This window comes from Salmo trutta, chromosome 7, assembly GCF_901001165.1.
Source record: "Salmo trutta chromosome 7, fSalTru1.1, whole genome shotgun sequence".
NCBI classification, from domain to species: Eukaryota; Metazoa; Chordata; class Actinopteri; order Salmoniformes; family Salmonidae; genus Salmo; species Salmo trutta.
In genome coordinates this window covers 6,615,552-6,633,957 of record NC_042963.1, presented here as the reverse complement: position 1 = coordinate 6,633,957, position 18,406 = coordinate 6,615,552, and positions in this window count along the sequence as shown.

The following is an 18,406-nucleotide window of genomic DNA, read 5'->3' as shown; positions in this document are numbered from 1 at the left end:
CAGAGACAACGAGAGCGAGAACAGAGAGAAAGTTTCAAGCTAGACACAGGGATACCGGAGATGTTATGGTTATAAGGAGTGACAGATGTGTGATTTATTAAAGGAGTTTTACCTGTAACTGTTACTCCTAAATTATTTTATTGACCTTATTGAAGGCAGTATATATTGAAACCAGAAGTAATAGCAGGGATTATACCTATGTTTAATTAAATAATGGATAATGATGTTATTATTGGAGAAGAAGATGTTTTTTGAAACTTGTCCATATTTTTAGTCCGAAAGGCTCCACCCTTAGTGGGATAGAGAATGGTGCTGGACTTATAAGGAGTAAATAGAAGTATTATTTTAAGAGTTTCTTGCATCCCTGATTCTAGTACTGTCCTACATTTGGGAAAATTAGATAGTAGATATTTCTCTGTGATTGATTTGGTTGTCACGTCCTGACCAGTAAAGGGGTTATTTGTTCTTATTAGTTTGGTCAGGACAAACACACCCTGAACCACATAAAACAAATACCCCCTGTCACGTCCTGACCAGTAAAGGGGTTATTTGTTCTTATTAGTTTGGTCAGGACGTGACAGGGGGTATTTGTTTTATGTGGTTCAGGGTGTGTTTGTGTATGTGTTCATGTAGAGGGGGTATTTGGTTAATATGGTTTGGGGTGGTTGTGTATGTAGAGGGGTATTTGATTTATGCATTCCGGGGTTTTGGGGTTATTGTTCTATGTTAGTTTATTTTTATGTTCTGTCTAGGCGTTTGTATTTCTATGTTTTGGTAATGGGGATTGGGGCCTTCAATTAGAGGCAGCTGTCTATCGTTGCCTCTGATTGAAGGTCCTATATTTAGGAGTGTGTTTGTTTTGGGAATTGTGGGAGATTGTTTCTTGTTTAGCTGTGTGCCTGACGAGACTGTCCAGTTTGTTAGTTTTTTTGTATACGTTGTTTGTGTTTTCCTTCTTCACTCAATAAAAAGAAGATGAGTATACATTTTCCTGCTGCGTTTTGGTCCACACCCTACGACACCCGTGACATTGGTCAATGAGTTTTTCATTTTTGTTCACCCAGATAGTTAGGGGTGGTTTGGATTCTGAGTCTTATTCTCCCTTAGGTAGTTAGCTGTTGTTGTATGTAGATGATATGTTTGTGAGGAATTTAACACAACAAGGCTGTAAAATTGATATTATAGTATTATTATATTTTGTTGTTGAATAAGGTTACAAAGTTAGCAAGAATAAGTTTTAATTTTCAGTATTTAGGACATATTTTAAGCCAACAGGACAGGGAAATGGATAGAGATAGAAAAACAGTGATTTTATAAGCGTTAAAAGTAATTATGAAAAGAAATATGATGCCGTTCTTAGGGATGGCAAATTACTGTAGATAATGGATCCCAAACTATGCAACATATATTCAATTATTGATGGAACTGATTTAAGATTAACCCATGTTATTGTTAAATAGAATACAGTGGACTCCCGAAGGAGAGATGTCATTAGTACAGATAAAATATATGCTATGTTTAGCATTCGTTTTAGTTTAATTTAATTATTAGAAGATTTTTATTTAAATAGTAGAAAGTTACAGGGATATATGGCATCTGTGGTGATCCAGGATCATTGAGAGTATCGAGATCAACTTAATCAACTATGTAATAATCGTAGAGATTACTACCATAGACATGTTGATTTTTCTCAAATCCATGAGTGCAAACAGGGAGACAGTGAGACAGTTAGTCAATATTTGGAAACAGAAACCATACTTGACACTGACTGTTATGGGAAAGAAAAGACACGTAAGAAAGAACAGAGAGAAAGCGCATCAGGCAGATCGTAGGAAAGGCAGACGGAGAAGGGCTCCCCCGCCCTATGTTGTGCCGAAGTGACCTTGATGGTTATGGAGTAATAGGAAGAGGGGGGGGGCAGGAGGAGAGCAAGACAGAGAGAAAAGGTTACAATCTCATAATAAGCCAGGATTGAGAGAAGATAGAAGTGACACAGAATGGTTAGATAACAGTTACTGAGTGGAGACCAGCATAGTTAATTTATAGACAGGTATAGATGAAAACTGAATTGGAAAAGCGAGAACTAAACCTGGTGTCCACTTAGACGTGGGGCCCGAATAATGACAGGATGACTTGTTTTTAACTTAGGAACAGGAAGAGGAGTTAGAAGCTGTACCCTCCGTGTTATGGACCCAAGGACCCATTGATGTGGGGTTAATTAAAGGAGTTATTTTAGTATAAGTAGTCCCGAAGTCAAAGTATAGATTATATTAAAAGTAATATTTAATGAAGCCTGAGGTTATAAAAGGGATTACTCCCATATTTGAGTAATTGGTAGAAGGGGGAGTAATCAGAGAAGGAGATGAAGCATAGTGAAATTCTCCAATGATTTTGGTAAAGAAAGCAGCCCCGAGTAATGACTGGAGGATGTTATATCTACTCGGCTACTATAAGGAGTGATTTAGAGTATAATACCTGGAGCTTTATGTCTACCAGATGTATATACTTTGTTTAATTAATTAAAACTAGAAAAAACTTGTTTTACTGTGATAGATTTGGTTAATGTATTATTTTTTTTAGTAATACTAGTATATCCTGATAGGCAAGGTAGGTTGGGCTTTACCTTTTAGGGGAGGGAAGGGATATATACTAGGGTATTATGATTTTTTTTATAAGTAATTATGTGTAATTTAGGTCAATTTGAGCCCCCAGAAGGAAGTTAAATTTTGATTTATGTAGATGATATTTTAGTGGCTAATCCTACTTGTGAAAGATGTAAAAAAGATATACTGCAGTTGTGGACGTATATGGCAGAATAAGGCCATAAAATAAGTATAAGGAAATTATAATTGTGGTAAACCAAGGTCGTTTATCTGGGATATATTATAATTCGAGAAGGGTGTACCCCTCTAGAAAAAAGGTGATTTGTCTTGGAATTATTAATTACTGCAGAGTCTGGGTGCTATATTATGCTTTCTATATAGGGAAGTTAAGTGCAAAGAAGGAAGCCTTAAAACCATATACAGCAGCACAGATAAATCTTAGAGGACAGAACAATTGATAAATGTGTTACAGTAAAGCTGAGAACAAGCACCTCAAAAGGAATTGGACATGTAGAAAAAGAAATGGGTAATTCTACAAGATAATGTCTGGTATAAGAATTATTTATTTATTTTATTAAAGTTACTGTTTAGATATGCGGTAATATTGACACATGGGTAAAGCCATGTGTCAACAGGGGGATGGTAGAGCAGGTTAGGAAACACTTTGTGGCCTATGGGGCCTATGGTATAACTAACTACTTCAAAAAATATATATTCACGATGTGTTATCTGTGCACAGAATAATCATCAAGGTAGAGTAATAGCACCACTGGGGGAATACCCCCAGGTAGAATATCCATTCCAACAATTGGAAATGGACTTCATTTGAACTATCCCGAAGTGAGGGAAAGAAGTGGTGTTTAACAATAATAGATAAGTATATTAAATGGGTAGAAGCGTTCCCAACTTACTTGGCGGACACGATTATGGTAGCTAAAATATTAGGTCCAGATATTATCCCTAGTGTTGGTTTACTTGGATCTATTTCTTTTAACAATGGATTACATTTTAGCTAATCAGGTAGACCATATAGAATGCCAGAGTTGGGGATACCAGAACAGGCAGACATAGAAGTTGAAGACACACTAGCAGAACACATGAGAAGAACACGTATGTCCAAGATTTTGTGCCCAACAGGTGAATTACAGAAGAAGGTGATTCACTCAATCCAACCAGGAGACTGGGTGTGGATCCAGTCCCTGAGGAGAAAAGACTGGAAGCAGCCCCGTTGGGAAGGCCCATACCAGGTTCTGTTAACCACCGCCTTTGCCGTTAGAATAGCTGAGAGAGCTATCTGGGACCACGTTACCCACTGCAAAAAGGTAGGAACACATACAAGCACTGCTGATCACACACAGAGTTAGGAGAAGAACTGAGTACCAACAGGGTTCGGGGGTTACCTCCTTAACGAAGATCCCCTATCCCGAACTTTCATCACTGTGTGTGCTCCTAGAAGTGTGAGTATGGGGTGGTACCTAGCAGACCGACTAAGGGCAGGAGAGTGTTGGCGGTTTTTGGGAATATTAGGGACTCTGAGCTGCATCATAGTCTTGGTAATCTTTCTGATACATCCAGATCCACCACCTTCCGGTACTAATTATACGACGCCGTTGTCATTGATAAGAAGTAAAAGACAAACTATATAACACACCGACCATCAAGGACGAGTGACTTACAGAATAGGAGTCAAAGAAGGTCAAGATGTAGGATTTAAGGTAAACATTAAACAATTCCCTAGGAAAGCAGACAACTGTACAGGGATTGGGTTGGCCAGATTGAAGTACTCGGCCAACCCACCTCGGTTCACTTTAACTCCTGGTGAGTACCAGTGTTATAGACACAAGAATGGCACCAGGAATTTGGGAGATTTTAATGGATGTAAGGCGATAGTTACTGTGACTGACTTCTTAACCTCACAGCACCTATAACTGATGTATGGTGGGCTTATACCAGCAAAGGACGCATACGACAGACACTACCAAAAGTGTGTTTAGGTACTTGCACCCCGGTGTTATTGGTCCAACCAGTTAGAATTAGTCATCAGAGGCTAGTTATGGGAGGCCAAAGTAGGCACAGGAGGAGTTTTTGACCAGGATGGGAGTAGCCCTGTCTAGATGGATGCTATTGGCATCCCTAGGGGAGTTGCAGATGAATACAAAGCTATGAATCAAATAGATGAAGGCTTTACCACTACGTTCTTTTGGTGGTTGACAATAAATAAAAATGTGGATAAGATGAATTAAATCTATTATAATCAACACAGATTCATGAATAAAACCGGGGATGCAGTAAAGGGGATCTCTGACCAATTATCCTCCACCTCCCTCATGACCTGGCAAAATAGGCTGGCTCTATATATGTTATTGGCAGAAAAGGGCGGGGTATGTAGAATGATAGGGGTTCATTGCTGCACGTTTATTCCTAATAACACATCACCAGATGGGACAGTTACAAGAGCTCTAGCAGGGTTAACGGCTCTAAGTGAAGAATGGGCTGAGAACTCAGGGGTGAATACATCTGTGACTGGGTGGTTTGATGAAATGTTTGGTAAATGGAAAACTATAGTAGCTACCATTTTGGGGGCTGCTATTGCATGTATGGGTATGCTTGTATTATGTGGTTGTTGTTTTAGTCCTTGTGTTCGAGGCTTGGTGAGCAAGAGAATGCAGTGACTCAGCAGATGGGGAGGTACGGACCTATTCCAGACTCCGACCAATGGGATGAGGCCTGGTGGACACTGATGATCCCTTCGACGCCGATAATTTACAATTAAATAAAACTTTTCTTAGTTCTAACGTGTGTAGGTTATAGTGAAAATCTCAAAAGGAAGAGTTATAACTGGAAGTAGAAATAGAAATATACCCAGGTGAGGTGAAATAGACGTTGTAAATACATTTATGGATGTGATGATGTGATTTTTAAAAAAACAAATGTTGTATCAAGATGTAATATTTAGTCAAAGGGTGGATTGATAGAATAATTTGTATGTTTAAGATAATGACTAAAGTATTCCACCCTGAAACCATATAATTGTTTGAAGTGTGTTAACTTCTTACATCTAGACGTTCTGCTAGCGGAACACCTGCTCCAATATCCAATGATGGGCGTGGCGCGAAATACAAACTCCTCGAAAAGCCGAAAACTTCAATTTCTCAAACATATGACTATTTTACACCATTTTAAAGACAAGACTCTCCTTTATCTAACCACACTGTCCGATTTCAAAAAGGCTTTACAACGAAAGCAAAACATTAGATTATGTCAGCAGAGTACCCAGCCAGATATAATCAGACACCCATTTTTCAAGCTAGCATATAACGTCACAAAAACCAAAACCACAGCTAAATGCAGCACTAACCTTTGATGATCTTCATCAGATGACACTCCTAGGACATTATGTTATACAATACATGCATGTTTTGTTCAATCAAGTTGATATTTATATCAAAAACCAGCTTTTTACATTAGCATGTGACGTTCAGAACTAGCATTCCCACCGAACACTTCCGGTGAATTTACTAAATTACTCACGATAAACATTCACAAAAAACATAACAATTATTTTAAGAATTATAGATACAGAACTCCTTTATGCAATCGCGGTGTCCGATTTTAAAATAGCTTTTCGGTGAAAGCACATTTTGCAATATTCTGAGTAGATAGCGCGCCATCACAGGCTAGCTATTTTGACACGCACCAAGTTTGGTACTCACCAAACTCAGATTTACTATAAGAAAAATTGGATTACCTTTGCTGTTCTTCGTCAGAATGCACTCCCAGGACTTCTACTTCAACAACAAATGTTGGTTTGGTTCCAAATAATCCATAGTTATATCCAAATAGCGGCGTTTTGTTCGTGCGTTCAAGACACTATCCGAAAGGTGATGCGCGGACGCGTATCGTGACTTACACGGTTGTCGTCTGGAATGGAGGACCAAAACGCAGCAGGAATGTGGATGCTCATCTTGATATTTATTTGAACCAAGAAAACACCAAAATAACAAACGAAGAACGAATGATCAACAAAACAGTCTTGTAAGGCTCACACACGCAAAACAAGAAACAATCTCCCACAAACACTAAACCAAACACATACCCATATATAGGACTCTCAATCAGAGGCAACGAGAAAGCACCTGCCTCCAATTGAGAGTCCAAACCCCCATTAACCTAAACATAGAAATACAACTAACTAGACTAAACATAGAAATACATTAACATAGAACAGTGCCCAAAAACCCCGGAATACATAAATCAAATACCCTTCTATAAAACCACCACCCCGAACCACATAAAACAAATACCCTCTGCCACGTCCTGACCAAACTACAATAACAAATATCCCTTATACTGGTCAGGACGTGACAGTACCCCCCCTAAAGGTGCAGACCCCGGATGCACCTCATAAATAAACAAAAAACCCCAAACAACAACAACAAAAAAATCCTCCTAAACTAAAGGGAGGGAAGGGAGGGTGGCTGCAGACTCCCTCGGTTCCGGATCGCAGGCAGACTCCCTCGGTTCCGGATCGCAGGCAGACTCCCTCGGTTCCGGGTCGCAGGCAGACTCCCTCGGTTCCGGGTCGCAGGCAGACTCCCTCGGTTCCGGGTCGCAGGCAGACTCCCTCGGTTCCGGATCACCGGCAGTCTCCCTCGGTTCCGGACTAGACACTGCTGCCGGATACTCTGGACTGCACACTGCTGCCGGATACTCTGGACTGCACACTGGTGCCGGATACTCTGGACTGCACACTGTTGCCGGATACTCTGGACTGCACACTGTTGCCGGATACTCTGGACTGCACACTGTTGCCGGATACTCTGGACTGCACACTGTTGCCGGATACTCTGGACTGCACACTGTTGCCGGATACTCTGGACTGCACACTGTTGCCGGATACTCTGGACTGCACACTGTTGCCGGATACTCTGGACTGCACACTGTTGCCGAACTCTCGAGGCTGGGCTGACGCACTGGAAGCCTGATGCGTGGTACTGGATGTGCCAGTCTGGGGACATGCACCTCAGGGCTAGTGCGGGGAGCGGGAACAGGCCGAGTCGGACTGGGTTGACGCACTGGAAGCCTGGTGCGTGGTGCTGGTACTGGACGTGCCAGACTGGGGAAACGCACCTCAGGGCTAGTGCGGGGAGCGGGAACAGGCCGAGTCGGACTGGGTTGACGCACTGGAAGCCTGGTACGTGGTGCTGGTACTGGATGTGCCAGTCTGGGAACATGCACCTCAGGGCTAGTGCAGGGAGCGGGAACAGGACGAGTCGGACTGGGCTGACGCACTGAAAGCCTGATGCGTGGTGCTGGTACTGGAGGTATCAGCCTGGGAACACGCACCTCAGGGCTAGTGCGGGGAGCGGGAACAGGACGAGTCGGACTGGGCTGACGCACTGGAAGCCTGGTGCGTGGTGCTGGTACTGGATATGCCAGACTGGAAGCCTAGTGCGTGGAGCGGGAACAGGATATATTGGACCGTAGAGGTGTACTGGCAGTCTCGAGCGCAGAACTGGCATCGCTCTTACTGGCTTGATGCCCACTACCCCCTGGCAAATGCGGGGCGCTGGTATAGCGCGTACCGGCCTAAAAATACTTGGCCTCGCCACCGTACCCATTACCCCGAAGCACGGGACCTGTCCATTCACTGGTTGCCCAGAAAAGGTACGGGGATTTGGCCTGGGGCTCAAACCTCGCCCAGCCAAACTACCCATATACCCCCCCCAAAAAATTATTGGGGCTGCATCTCAGGCTTAAACGCCAGTCGTGTTCCTCGGTAGCGTTCCCGGTCTTCGCTCCATTTTCTCCATGGGCCCTCTCCGGCCATAATCTGTTCCCATGTCCATTTCTCCCGTTGGTCCAACTTAAATTCCCCTTGTTCCTCAAAGTCCACCTGTTGCTCCTTCCTCCGCTGCTTGGTCCGTTTGTGGTGGGAGATTCTGTCACGGTTGTTGTCTGGTATGGAGGACCAAAACGCAGCAGGAATGTGGATGCTCATCTTGATATTTATTTGAACCAAGAAAACACCAAAATAACAAACGAAGAATGAACGATCAACAAAACAGTCTTGTAAGGCTCACACACGCAAAACAAGAAACAATCTCCCACAAACACTAAACCAAACACATACCCATATATAGGACTCTCAATCAGAGGCAACGAGAAAGCACCTGCCTCCAAATGAGAGTCCAAACCCCCATTAACCTAAACATAGAAATACAACTAACTAGACTAAACATAGAAATACATTAACATAGAACAGTGCCCAAAAACCCCGGAATACATAAATCAAATACCCTTCTACAAAACCACCACCGCGAACCACATAAAACAAATACCCTCTGCCACGTCCTGACCAAACTACAATAACAAATAACCCTTATACTGGTCAGGACGTGACAGTGACAAAAAATTTCAAAATATTCCATTACCGTACTTCGAAGCATGTCAAACGCTGTTTAAAATCAATTTTTATGCAATTTTTCTCGTAAAAAAGCGATAACATTCCGACCGGGAGACGTCCTTTCCGTTCAAAGACTCAAAATCTAAAATGGACTCTTCACGTGCACGCGCACACCCATTGTTCTCAGATCGACCACTTACCAAATGCGCTACTGTTTTTCAGCCATGGGCTGCAAAGTCATCATTCAACGTTCTTGCGCCTTGTGAGAGCCCATGGGAGCCTTAGAAAATGTCACGTTACAGCAGAGATCCTTTGTTTTGGATAGAGATGACAAAGAAGGCCAAGAAATGGTCAGACAGGGTACTTCCTGTACAGAATCTTCTCAGGTTTGGCCTGCCATTTGAGTTCTGTTATACTCACAGACACCATTCAAACAGTTTTAGAAACTTTGGAGTGTTTTCTATCCAAAGCTACTAATTATATGCATATTCTAGTTTCTGGGCAGGAGTAATAACCAGATTAAATCGGGTACGTTTTTTATCCGGCCGTGAAAATACTGCCCCCTATCCATAACAGGTTAAGAGTCATAATTCGCAATATGAGCTGGGCATAGTTGAGACACTCAAGGCCAACTGAACTGTCGACTTGTAAGAACTCTGAAACCAATAACAGGACCCAACCTAGGTAGGGGAGTAACTTTTAGAAATGGCTAAGCTTGCAGAAGACAATGAGAAACTATGTGTTAGTATTGTGGGAAAATTCAGCCCACCTAAAGAGAGGTGGAGTTTCTACTGATGTGAGTTTATTTGTGTGTCCGTATGTTATAAAAGGATTGTGTTCTCATTTTGAAGTCAGAGTGCTCTCTGAATAAAGTATTGATCTATTGCAGAATCTGAGACTTTGTCAAATTTTTTATTAAACCGGAGATTTACGACCTCTGGGGAAATAGACAAAGCTTGAGTGATAGTTGAGTTCAACCATTGGGATAAAATTCTTGTGACAAATACTGATTGGGACAACTTCAGGGATGAATTCGAGGACTACGCGCTGGCGACCGGTCTACATGAGAAACCCAACGAGTTACAAGCGGCAACTCTGAGGAGTTGGCTGGGCAGCCAATGCAGGCATATCTACCGGCACAATCTCACCCTCACAGCACAACAACAGTATGATGCAAAGGCTATATTGGATGCATTGGAGAATTACTTCAAACTCGCCAGAAACGTCATTTACGAGCCGTTCGTTTTCGGAAGCTGCAAACAGGAAGAAGGTGAGTCAGTACACAACTTTGTAACCCATTTGAGAGAAAAATCCGGCACTTGTGAATACGGGGGATTGAAAGATGAATTGATTCGTGACAAAATAGTACTGGGAATTGCAAATGAGGATACGTGCCGGCGTCTACTGAGAGAGAGAGGCTTAACATTAATAACTGCCATCGTAATGTGCCGCACTGCTGAAGTCACTGACATGAGAATGAGAGCAATGGAAATTGAAACCCCACGCTCCGACGTTGATACTGTTCACACTGTTGCTAGGCAGACATTCAGACAAAACCAATCGAGGCAGAGTACTTCACCACGAACGGTGAACACAGAGAGCCCCGTAGCATGTAAATACTGTGGGAATACACACACACGTGGCAAAGAGCACTGCCCTGCCTACGGAAAACCATATAGAGCTTGTGGAACTAATAATCACTTTGCAAAAGTGTGTCTCAAAAGCAAAAGAAGGGTGAGTGAGGGCAAGATTCACTGTGTTGATGATATCACTCAATGTTCAGAGCTGAACAGTGAAAGTGACATTTACATGCATGAATCCATTGGGGGCTGTACACTCAAGAGGGAAGAAATGGTTTGTGACACTATGATTACACAACAAGCAACAACAATGTCAACTGGATTCTGGTGCTACATGCAACGTAATGAGCTACAAAGAAAAAATCAATATGGCACCTGACACACATCTAATGCCCAGCGATACTAGACTAAAGCTGTACTCAGGAGAGCTAATGAGCTCTATGGGCACCTTTGAGACCGAATGTGTTATTCGGGGATGCAAACACAAGCTGGAGTTTGAGATTGTGAAAACCAGTCAACATCCTCTCCTCTCAGGCTCTACATGCAAACACCTGGGACTGATGCAGTTCACTGTACCAAATGACCTGCACATTGTGGATCATGTCCAGCATGGACCCCTGTCCAAAGAACAACTACTCAGCAGATATGACGATGTATTCAACATGCCCGTTGAATCAGTGCCTGGAGAGGTACACTTTGAAGTGGATGAGAGCATCACTCCAGTCCAGTGTGCTCCTCGCAATGTGCCAATTGCAATGAAAGTGGCTGTGAAGGCCCAGATGGACAAGTATGAGGCCGCCACATGACATCTGTGACTGAACCAACTGACTGGATCAGCAATATGGTCATAGTGAAAAAAACAGAGAAGCTGAAGGTCTGCATCAACCCAAAGCATCTGAACCAAGCACTGAAACGATCCCACTACATCATGCCGACACTAGAGGATGTCCTCTACAAGCTTCCAAAGACAAGGATTTTCACCTTGGTGGATGCCCGTGATGCATTCCTTCAATGCAAGCTGGACGAAGAAAGCAGCTTCATGACTACCTTCTGGACCCCCTGGGGTCGGAAACGCTGGCTCAAGCTCCCGTTTGGTGTCTCAGTGGCGCCTGAGGTATACCAACGCAAGCAGCACGAGTTACTGGCTGGGCTCAAGGGCATTGAACCCATTGCCGATGATGTCCTGATCGTAGGCTGTGGTGACACAGACGAAGAACCAGAACGCAACCACGATGTGAAGCTCCTGGCACTGATGGAGCGCTGCCGATCAGTTAAGCTTTGTCTTGGCCTGAAGAAGCTGCAGTTCAAGGTGAAAGACGTCCACTTCCATGGCCACATTCTCTCGGCAAAAGGCCTGAAGCCAGACCTAGACAAGGTCCGAGCGATCCTCGACATGCCAAACCCGTCTGATGCAAAAGGAGTACAGCGTCTCATCGGTTTTGCAAACTACCTTGCAAAGTTCATGCCACACCTATCAACAGTCTGTATGCCACTGCGCCGGTTGCTGGACAAAGACACACCATGGCACTGGCTACCCAAGCACGAGGCTGCAGTGCAGGAGATGAAATCTCTGGCTTCATCCATGCCAGTGTTGCGCTACTACGACGTCACGAAGCCTGTCACAATCCAGAGCGACTCCAGCCAAAGGGGACTTGGATGCTGCCTCATGCAGGAAGGCCAGCCCGTTGCGTTTGCCTCGAGAGCGCTCACCCCCACCGAACAGAACTATGCACAAATTGAGAAAGAGTGCCTCAGCATCGTCTTCTCCTGCCAGCGATTCCATTACTTACATGGTCGAGAGCTGGTCACTGCTGAAACTGACCACAAATCACTCATTGCCATATTCAGGAAACCTCTCCGAAACTCGCCCAAGAGGCTTCAAAGCATGCTCCTGACTCTGCAAAACTACAGCCTGAAGGTTCTTTACAAGCCAGGACCAGAGATGTACATCAGCGACACACTGAGCAGGGCAACAGCACAATGTACAGGCAGAGGCACTGCCTATCAGCGGCAGGCCATCTGTTCGCTACAGCAGGAACAACAAGATGTTCAACAGATAAGTCAGGCAGACTACTTAAACGTCACAGATCACCGCCTAGCCCAGATCAGGAAACACACTGACAAGGACGAACAACTACAGTCACTGAAGTCCATGGCTCTCGCAGGTTGGCCATACCTGAAAGAGCAGACACCTTTCACAGTGAGAGAATACTGGACCTTTCGAGATGAGATCAGCGTGCAAAATGGCGTCTTGTTCAGAGGTCAGAAGGTCATTATTCCCAAATCACTACGTCCAGAGATGCTTACCCGCATACACTCCAGTCACGTTGGAGATGACGCATGCTATTGCCAGGCTCGTGAAACATTATACTGGCCAAACATGCAAGCAAAAATGAAAGACTTTGTCAGCAACTGTACCACATGCAACGAGTACGCTCATGAACAGCAAAAGGAAACCATGATGTCACACGAACTGCCCACAAGGGCCTGGCAAATCATCAGCATGGACTTATTCAGCCACAGAGAAAAGGACTATCTTCTCATCGTTGATCACTACTCTGACTTTTGGGAAATTGAACTGCTCCCTGACTTGTCTGCAGAGACGGTCATAAGGCGCTGCAAGGCGCAGTTTGCAAGGCAAGGTCAGCCTGACAAGATAGTCACGGACAATGGCCCACAATTCACTGCACAGTTCAAGTGTTTCGCCTCAGAATGGGAATTTGACCACGTGACCTCCTCTCCAAGACACCCAAAAGCAAATGGCAAGGCAGAATCAGCTGTCAAGATTGCAAAAAACCTGTTAAGCAGGGCCTTACGCGACAGCAGCCTTCACACAACATTAAACATGACGGAGAAACCAGACACAAACCAGACTGTCACGGTTGTCGTCGGTGAAGGAGGACCAAAACGCAGCAGGTATGTGTATGCTCATCTTGAGATTTATTAACTTCCAAAAATGAACGTACAAAATAACAAAACAAAAGAACGAACGAACGAACTACAAACAGTCTGGCCAAGCAAAGCTCAACACAGAATAATCACCCACAAATACCAAACACAAACACACCCTACTATATGGGACTCTCAATCAAAGGCAGATAGACAACACCTGCCTTCAACTGAGAGTCCCAACCCCAATTAACCAAACATAGACATACACTCACTAGACTCCACATAGAAATACCTAAACATAAACCAAAACCCGGAATTACTAAATCAAACACCCTTTTAACAAAACACACCACCCTGAACCACATAAAACCAATACCCTCTGCCACGTCCTGACCAAACTACAAAACAATTAACCTTATACTGGCCAGGACGTGACAGTACCCCCCCCTTAAAGGTGCTACCCCGGAAGCACCTTAACAAAAAATAACCCCAAGCAACACCAAAAGAAAAATTCCCCTTTTCTAAAGGGAGGGAAGGGAGGGTGGCTGCCGTCAACGACGGCACTGTGCTACACCCCCCCTCCCCAACCCACCTATTTCTGGAGGTGGCTCCGGCTCAGGCCGTTCCAGGCTGTCTGGGCAGTCTGGCAGCTCGGGACAGTCTGGGCAGTCTGGCAGCTCGGGACAGTCTGGGCAGTCTGGCAGCTCGGGACAGTCTGGGCAGTCTGGGCAGTCTGGCAGCTCGGGGCAGTCTGGGCAGTCTGGCAGCTCGGGGCAGTTCAGGGCAGTCTGGCAGCTCGGGGCAGTTCAGGGCAGTCTGGCCACTCCGGCAGTTCAGGGCAGTCTGGCCACTCCGGCAGTTCAGGGCAGTCTGGCCACTCCGGCAGTTCAGGGCAGTCTGGCCACTCCGGCAGTTCAGGGCAGTCTGGCCACTCCGGCAGTTCAGGGCAGTCTGGCCACTCCGGCAGTTCAGCGCAGTCTGGCCACTCCGGTAGTTCAGCGCAGTCTGGCCACTCCGGCAGTTCAGCGCAGTCTGGCCACTCCGGCGACTGTTGACTGGCGGGCAGCTCCGACGACTGTTGACTGGCGGGCAGCTCCGACGACTGTTGACTGGCGGGGAGCTCTGACGACTGTTGACTGGCGGGCAGCTCCGACGACTGTTGACTGGCGGGCAGCTCCGACGACTGTTGACTGGCGGGCAGCTTCGACGAATGGCGGTGCTGGGTTCACGCACTTGAAGGCTAGTGCGAGGAGCGGGAACAGGACGAGTCGGACTGGGTTGACGCCCTTCCGGGTCCGCACGAGAGACAGGAGCTGGAAACCCAGGGCTATGGAGGCGCACAGCCGGTCTAGATCTTACCTCCTGCACAACCCGCCTTGGCTGGATGGAACTAGTAGCCCTGTACGAGCGGGGTGCTCGTACAGGGCAGACTGGGCTGTGCAGGGGCCTGATGGTAGCCGTGCGTAGAGCGGGAGTTGGGTAGCCTGGTCCTCGGAGGCGTACCGGCGACCAGATGCGCTGCGCAGGCATCCTCCTACCAGGCTGGATGCCCGCTCTAGCACGGCACCTGCGAGGGGCTGGAATCACTCGCACCGGACTGTGCGTGCATATGGGTGAGAGTGCGCTTCTCAGCGAAACATAGCGCTCTCCACCCCATACGCTCCTCCATATAACCACGGGTAGCTGGCTTCCGGCTCTTCCTTCGCCTAGCCAAACTACCCGTGTGCCCCCCCAAAAAAAATTCTTGGGGGTGCCTCTCGTGCTTCTCCCTCAGCGCATCCATGGCCTCGTACCTCCGCCTCTCTGCCTTGGCTGCCTCAATTTCCCACTGCGGGCGGCGATACTCCCCAGCCTGGTGCCAAGGTCCGGCCCCGTCCAGAACTTCCTCCCAAGTCTACTTCTCCCGCCAGTCCAACTCGAAAACCGTCTGCTCCTTCCTCTGCTGCTTGGTCCTTGAGTGGTGGGTGATTCTGTCACGGTTGTCGTCGGTGAAGGAGGACCAAAACGCAGCAGGTATGTGTATGCTCATCTTGAGATTTATTAACTTCCAAAAATGAACGTACAAAATAACAAAACAACGAACGAACGAACGAACGAACGACTACAAACAGTCTGGCCAAGCAAAGCTCAACACAGAACAATCACCCACAAATACCAAACACAAACACACCCTACTATATGGGACTCTCAATCAAAGGCAGATAGACAACACCTGCCTTCAACTGAGAGTCCCAACCCCAATTAATCAAACATAGACATACACTCACTAGACTCCACATAGAAATACCTAAACATAAACCAAAACCCGGAATTACTAAATCAAACACCCTTTTAACAAAACACACCACCCTGAACCACATAAAACCAATACCCTCTGCCACGTCCTGACCAAACTACAAAACAATTAACCTTATACTGGCCAGGACGTGACACAGACACACACACTCCAAACAAAGACAACTAAGAAATTGACAGTAAACTGGTATATACAATTAAATCAACCAAAGGTTATTTATCAGAAGTGTTGCGCATCTTGTGAGCTCTCCAAACAACATTTTCAGTTGGAGAATGGTATGAATGTATAGGCTATTATATTTAATGAATTATCAAAATGTCAATAACCAATAATGGAGAGAGATGTGCCTATAGGGCATCTTTGCCACACACCCCTCGCCTTATTCTGGTCTCTAAATTTTGAATTATGCTTGAAACACATTCCTCACACATTGGCAGTAATCTCAAACATTGTCAGGACGTAGCAGTGGTCATTTTCCCTTCAACTGAAATCATTATAGTTCAGAACTTCTAACCACCCTCATTAAACACACACACTACCCAAACTAATGGACATGTGACAGCAAGGCAGAATGGCATATTCCAAACGAGCACTGGGTACATAATAAATACTGACCAACATGGTATGTCCATTTGGTGAATGTGGATTGGCGGAGCAAATAAAGGAACATCATAGCACTTGCCCCAAAGCTGATGAACACTTTGCCCAGGCCCTAAACACTGTCCACTATCATTTTGGTGATGTGGGGGCACTAACTTCCCAGCATGGGCCTTTGTTGAAGCAGGTAAGGGAGCATTATTTTCCCAAACAATGCACAGTGGACACTGGTGGATCCGGGTACAGGTATTACAGCCATATCTCTCCCAGGCACATGCGGGGTAAAATGCATCTAAATGCAAATGCAAGTGATTTCCTGCTTCACATTTAGACAAAATTCAATTTGTTGCAGCTTTGTAGTCTCTCTCAGCCTAAATGTCTTATTTTGGAGAAAGCCCTTCTTATCCTGATACTTTCTATCTCAACTATTCTCAGATTTTCAGAAATCTTAAGATAAATGTTGTTTTGGGATATTAAACTTACTGTATATTTGACAGGTTGCTTAAATTAGCTAGCAGTGCAGTATGTTTCTCTAATGGACCAGCGCTGCTGATGTTTTATGCTTCCAGGGCAGAGAGGGAATTTTTGGCCTGCCTGCATGAAGCCTCTGAACCTGGCTAGCTTTTGGAGACATCCTGTTGGTCCACCTGGAAGATGTCCTGAACCTCATATTCAAATGAAAGAGTATATGAGACTCCTTGTTATTACAGTGGTGACCTGTTCTATGTGCAGTGACTATAAACTGGCCATCCGTAGTATATGATTTTTGTGTCCATAAATCTAAACACCAGATGGCACCAGAAGTCCATTATTTTAACGTTGTAGGCCAGAACAAAGTAAAATATCCATTATGAAGTGGTGGGAAAAGTACCAAATTGTCATACTTGAGTAAAAGTAAAGATACCTTAATAGAAAATGACTCAAGTGAAAGTGAAAGTCACCCAGTAAAATTCTACTTGAGTAAAAGTCTAAAAGTATTGGGTTTGAAATATACTTAAGTATGAAAAGTAAATGTAATTTCAAAAAGTATAAATCATCTCAAAGTCCTTATATTAGGCAAACCAGACAGCATAATTGTATCGTTTTTTTAATTTACAAATAGTCAGGGGCACACCTTTTCTGCTAAGCATTCAAAATGTAATGAGTACTTTTGGGTGTCAGGGAAAATGTAAGGAGTAGAAAGTACATTATTTTCTTTAGGAATGTAGTGAATTAAAAGTAAAAGTTGTCAAAAAAATAAATAGTAAGGTACGTATACCAAAGCAAACTACTTAGTAGTACTTGAAAGTATTTTTACTTAAGTACTTTAACCACTGTCCTCATGTGAGATGGAAAAAGAGTGCTGGGTGAGTGATTATTGAAGGGCTCATTGTGGGCAAGTGTTGTACAAAGGTTGCTGCACAAAGGTTGCTACTAGTTTGAAAGGTAGCCTATATGTCAGCCTTAAATATAAGTCAAACATTTTCATGTTACTATTTTGCATTCATGTATATGTGTATGGACCAATATAATTTGATTTGATGTTTCGCACTTTGGTGTTTCTTTTTGTAATTGCCTTCAGTTCTGTTTAATCATGTCAATTGTTTTCCCAATTATAGGCTTGATTTAATTTGTATTTCATAATTTGTTTTTAGGTGAATTTTTTTTAAATATAAGGAAGTTAACTACACTAAACAAAAATACACTGCTCAAAAAAATAAAGGGAACTCTTAAACAACACAATGTAACTCCAAGTCAATCACACTTCTGTGAAATCAAACTGTCCACTTAGGAAGCAACACTGATTGACAATACATTTCACATGCTGTTGTGCAAATGGAATAGACAACGGGTGGAAATTATAGGCAATTAGCAAGACACCCCCAATAAAGGAGTGGTTCTGCAGGTGGGGACCACAGACCACTTCTCAGTTCCTAAGCTTCCTGGCTGATGTTTTGGTCACTTTTGAATGCTGGCGGTGCTTTCACTCTAGTGGTAGCATGAGACGGAGTCTACAACCCACACAAGTGGCTCAGGTAGTGCAGCTCATCCA